Below are 6000 nucleotides of genomic sequence, written 5' to 3' on the forward strand. Positions count from 1 at the left end.
GTGATTACAACAGCCAGCTGATGATTAGTGTCACCCCTCCTACCCCATCCCCCACACCCTTGATGAAGCACTTTGACGTCGATGACGATGAAATTTAAATGAAATTTTTAATGAAGTTAGCCAAAGTTTGCACGTTTTAATCCTGCGTCAGCCCGACGATTAATTTCAACGTTTTGCCATCATCTTCTTCATCGTCAATAGCACGGACACTTTTCTGTGACCAAGGAGTGGGTTTGTGTTCGTCCACTTTCTGTGGACGATATGACTGGACTCTGGTTGAATGGGTGATAAAGCCTTGAAGATGCAACGTGGTGTAGAAAACTGTAATATAGGTTAACATTATTCAGTTAATTTGTTTTTTTTTTCTTCGTTTTCTAGATTTGTGTTTGTTTTTTCTTCGTTTTTCTGAGGTTTTCTGTAGGTTGAGATTCTAATGATTTACTTACAAAAATAATTACGCCAAATGCAGTGGATCTGTAAATAATCATATAATAGATTTAAATAAATTGTATCTTTTTTATTTTGAAAATTTTATTGATTTTTAAATTGTATATGAATAAGTACCTTTTTCGGGTCAGTAAGAACTTAATTTTGAAACCATATATTAATTTCAGAGTTTTTCCAATCACATTTTGAAAGCTGGGCAACTGTTTGACAGCTCCACCTACACAAACCGATAAGAGTTTAGCATACATGGATGGAATATGGAAATATGGAAATTTCTCAACACTATTAAAGAAGCCAATTGACACTTCGAAGAATGTTTATTGGTGAGCTGGTTCCATTTCATCATAATAATTAATGCTAAAGGATGTTTAAAATTTGACTCTGGTTTTTGTGTATTTATCTAACAAATAATGAAAAGTTCGTCACGTCATGTGTCGGCGCTAGTTCGCAATGCACATTTAGTTGATAATAAATATTTTTCTTTCATTTTTTGCATGTACACAATAATTTGAATGGTTCGTCATCTTCGGTGTCGACATTTGTAATATTTTAGTCAAAATGAATAAATGTTTTGACTCAAATAACGGTTGCATGAATCACATCACTTACCAAAGTGAATCCAAATCATGGGACTCTCCCCCTCCCCATTAACAAAAACTCCTTCCCGTGATAGTCGTGGAGAAGATGAGGTGATCTCGGTCTCTAGTAGCAACGTATGTCACACTAACATTCCTTTCCTTCCTCGATGACCGTAAGGACGTGGCCGGCGCGGTTATTGACTAATAAAGTTTGGAATTCTCGAACTGAGCACATTGAGAGCGGTAGCTACTCCCAAGCACCGTTTGTTGGTTCCTTGTGAAATTTCGATTGTTCTGGTCAATCACGGAGTAGCAACTACGAATTGTACGGTCATCTATACTCATGCTCATGCTCACTATTAAAGAAGCCAATTGTTTTAGATAGTTTCTACGAACCAATGTCATCCCATTTTACGGTACCTGCAAGTATCATCAACATCATCACTAGAAAAGAAGCCATCAATCTTGGTTGTTTATGTGGGGGCGACTCTGATCTGATGGGGCCGGCCTATCCAATGCAATGGGTTGAAGACTTGAAGACCATTATAGAAAAATAGCTTGGCCAGCGAAATAAATTTCCGGTGAAAATTACCTCCGAATCCGATTCGGATTCCCGAGTGCAAAATCGTCGTTAGGAGAAGATGTATTGAAGCTGATGATTCCCGGTGACAAATGATGGGCTGTTGTTGTTGTTCTTATGTGGATCGTGTTTTTCCTTGTTTTGTTTTGTAGGGTTTGTGAAATAGTGAATTCATGATAATGGTCTGAATGTAGAGTGTCCCACTTTATTGCCCAGTGGATAATTTATTTTCCTGTTGGATTTGGTAACGACGAGCAGCGACAGCTTTTCGGAGCAATGTCCGGCAGATACTGCACTCCAGAATGCGGAAGAAGGTAAGATGCATGAATTGTTCATTACACCAACAAAGCTAGCCATGAAAATGATTGACACTTCTCAGGTCATTTTGACAGACCACACACATGCACGAAAAAGACGGATCATGTATTCTACTTTATTGATCTTCTTGCCGTCCTTTTCATGCTCATGTTACATCTGTCAAAATGACATGAGAATTGTCAGTCATTTTGAGGTTAGGTTCGTTGGTGTAATAAAGAATTGTTGAACAAAGCTAGATTTAAAGAATTTTCGCCAAATTTATTTTATAATTTCGTTTTAAATATTATTAAAAGAGAATCCTTAGAACAAAACTATAGTTACCTATATCTTATCTTATATGTCAACCAACTTCTGCTATTTCCAACTATTTTATTGTTTCTACTATTTATTAATTGCTAAAATAATATGTGATTTAGGTCGGGTATACTTATACAAATGTTAAATAAAAAACTTCAAATCAGTAACAAATTTTGAAAACGACGTATAATCAATGCTACACCATTGATTATACGTCGTTTTCAAAATTTGTTACTGAAATACCTTCATAAATTTTCCGAATTGCCTGTCCGACGAACACTAATTTCACCACATCAATCAGAAAAGTCCGTGATTGATCTCGCAGTCCGAAATTACCAAAAACACGCACCACCTCTCCCTGATTTACGCTCACATTACCTATCAAATCAGCTACCTACTGCCTGAAAAACCATTAAAATTAATTAAAAATGAATATTTTATGAACGCCGCCGTTGCGTCGTGGCCACGCAGCAGATATTGCGCGGAGCGAACGAGCTCTCGAATGACGATGGCGATGTTGTTCGTCGTTGGTACCTACTTTACTTACACACAGTGCAATGTGTGATGGAGCTAATGTCGAACGCAGAATTTTCGGAACCAATTACCGTGATTGAGATTGAGATTGCGGGCAGCATTCTGCTGGCTGTGGCTTGAATTGGAACGAGAACGCTGTACTGTGGGCAGTTTGTCGGTGTGTACCTAATCTCACGTCAGAATTGAGGAAAAGAATTTGTTTGAAGTGTGGTTATTTCTGGTGACCCATTTTTCGATCAGGCGAAATGTTCGAAACAAGCTTTCTATATGATATAATTTTGCATGTTTAGTGCAAAAAAAAAGACAACTGGTTTCATGGAATGCATGCTGCAAAAAATACAAGTCCTCGATAGTATAGTGGTCAGTATCCCCGCCTGTCACGCGGGAGACCGGGGTTCAATTCCCCGTCGGGGAGGCTAGCTTTTTATTGCTTCTAGTACTGCAGCGCTTCCCAAACTCGGTTTTCGCGGCGCCCCAACGCACAGTGGGAAAATCGACCCAAAAAACGGATCTTTTAACGCCGCTGGTTTCGGTACGTGAAGTTGGCGATTTCTGACGTAAAAAAATACGAGAAATCGATTGGTGCTAAATTCATTCACCGCACGGCACGGGAAGTGGTCCATTTTGCCCCATTTGCCCTTTTTCCATACAAAAAGAGAATCAAAATGTACTTTCAAACAACTAACACGTATGTAGATCATTGAAAATAGCTGCAGGTGTAATTAGAGGTTAATAGAAATCATAAACATACATGAAAGATCCTTTTAAATGCTTATATTGCCCCATATGCCCTAACAACTGATGGAAATTGTGAATTTTACTTGATTATGAATGGCTTTTTAATGTTACTGATTTGAGGTTCATTTTTTGTATAAACAAAAAGCACTAGATCTGTTATCACCAGAATAATCTTCAGTAGTTGTCCAATTTGCCCCATTTTGCCCTGTTATCACAGAAAAATGAGATTTAAAATGTATTTATAAAAAAACAGGTACTGTAATGGAACGTTGAAATTAGTTTTAGTTGCAATTGGAAGCTAACAGCTATCATGCGCATAAATGAAAGATATTTTCCTTATTTTGCCCTATATGCCCCAAAAACTGCTAAATGATAACGTTTTTTCAATTGTTCAGTAATGTAACTGATTGCAATACATGAAGTCCCAGATTATTATATATATATATACAAATACGGTTTATCGACAAGGTTTAGAATCATTCACGGGAAGGTACAAATAGCTGTCCATTTTACCCCAATGTGCCCTGATTTGTTGTCGCCTCATGAATGAATTGATTTCCCCCGTTTGCTTATGTCCGAATCCATGGACTTTTGTTACTAAAACCAATGTAATCGAAAGGACAGTTAAAAGATATGACTTTGGCGGGGAATACAGGGTATAATAAGCTTTGACCCTAATCTTAATTTGTGGCAAATATGCACACAACTGATTAAATAAGGCATCTTAAATATATATAATTTGGTTCATTGAGACGCCCTATTTAATCAGTTTAGCGTATATTTGACATATTTTATAAAATGCTTATCATGCCCTTAGTTCCCCATCAAAATCTGAAATTATAGAAAAAAGTCATATATGTATATGTCTTTTTGATAACATTGGTTTCAGTACCAATGCTTATAAGGGAAGTTAATTTATTCATGACTTGACAAAAAATCAGGGCAAATTCTTTTATTACATGACAAAAATCAGGGCGAATTCGGGTGAAATAGACAGCTTTTTATACCATTCCGAGAATGTTTGTAGTATTAATCGATAAACCGCATTTGTATATATCAAAAATGATCCAGGTCTTCATGTTTTGCATCCAGCGACCTTACAAAGCCATACAAAACATGTTATTATCCAGCAGTTTTAGGGGCATGTAGGGTAAAATAGGGAAAATATCTTTCATATTTGCGCATAATAACTGTTAGCTTCCAATTGCACCTAAAACTAATTTCAACGTTCCATAGCAGTATTTGTTTTTTCATAAATACATTTTAAATCTCATTTTCGTGCAAATAGGGCAAAATGGAACAAATTGGACGAAGATTATTCTAGTGATAAAAGATTTAGCGCTTTTTGTTTATGCCAAACAAATAAACTTCAAATCAGTTACATTAAAAATCGATTCATAATTAGGAAAAATTGTGAATATCCGACAGTTGTTGGGGCATATGGGGCAAAATAAGCATTTAAAAGGATCTTTCATGTGTTCTTATGATTCCTATTAACTTCCAATTACACCTGCAGCTATTTTCAATAATCTACATACGTGTTAGTTGTTTGAAAGTACATTTTGATTCTCTTTTTGTATGAAAAAAAGGGCAAAATGGGGCAAAATGGACCACTTCCCGTGCCGTGCGGTGAATGAAATTAGCACCAATCGATTTCTCGTATTTTTTTACGTCAGAAATGGTCAACTTCTCGTACCGAAACCAGCGGCGTTAAAAGATCCGTTTTTTGGGTCGATTTTTCCCACTGTGCAACGCCATAGTGGGAAAAAATTGACACAAAATCGCAACTTTTAAAAGCCGCTGGTTTAGAAAAGCATAAAAGACCTATTTCTATGTAAAAAATGACAAGGAATCGAATGGTGGCAATCTTGTTTTGTGCAGACCACGGGAAATGTCCCATTTTGCCCCATTTTCCCCTTTTATGCATTTTTTTGATGGAAAACATAACAAAGAAGTAAAGATAAACCTCTGAACCGATGTATATTCCAGAAAAATGTTAAATACTATAGCATAGGCTGTTCTCGATTGAAGTTGAACATTTCTTTGTTGTCTAGATCACTGTAATGCCCCATTTTGCCCCATACTACTTATCAATTACGGGAAACTATAGACTCTCAAGCTGCTTTTAATGTTTCTATGCAAATCAATTGAATCGTGATGAAAATACTTTCTTAAAACACGGGATAGAGTTAGTTCCTACTATGACAGATCACGAAATGTGGCCTTTTTTGCCCCAATTCTCCCTAATTTTCATGTTAATCCCTGTTTGTATTTTTCGAGGAATATCAGAAGGACAGCTAGGAAGAATTAGGGGAAGGGATTCCCAAATGAATTCCAGCAGGAATCCCAAGGGAATTACAGAAGGAATCCCCGAAGGAATTCCAGCTCAAATTTCTGAAACAGATCGAGAAGGGATCCCCTTTGAATTTTTAGGAGAAATCAACGAAAATATCCAGGAATCTCAAACAAATTCATGCAGGAGTCCTCAACGAATTTCCAGCAGGATTC

At 36.8% G+C, this 6000-nt stretch overlaps 1 non-coding gene across 1 annotated transcript; it reads left to right on the plus strand.

The window, feature by feature from the left end:
- The first annotated feature begins 3097 nt into the window (after positions 1-3097).
- On the plus strand, positions 3098-3169 carry Trnad-guc (transfer RNA aspartic acid (anticodon GUC)). The gene has a single exon. It is a non-coding gene; the product is annotated as a tRNA-Asp (tRNA).
- The last annotated feature ends 2831 nt before the right edge of the window (positions 3170-6000 follow it).

Source organism: Aedes albopictus, chromosome 3, assembly GCF_035046485.1.
Source record: "Aedes albopictus strain Foshan chromosome 3, AalbF5, whole genome shotgun sequence".
Taxonomy (NCBI): Eukaryota; Metazoa; Arthropoda; class Insecta; order Diptera; family Culicidae; genus Aedes; species Aedes albopictus.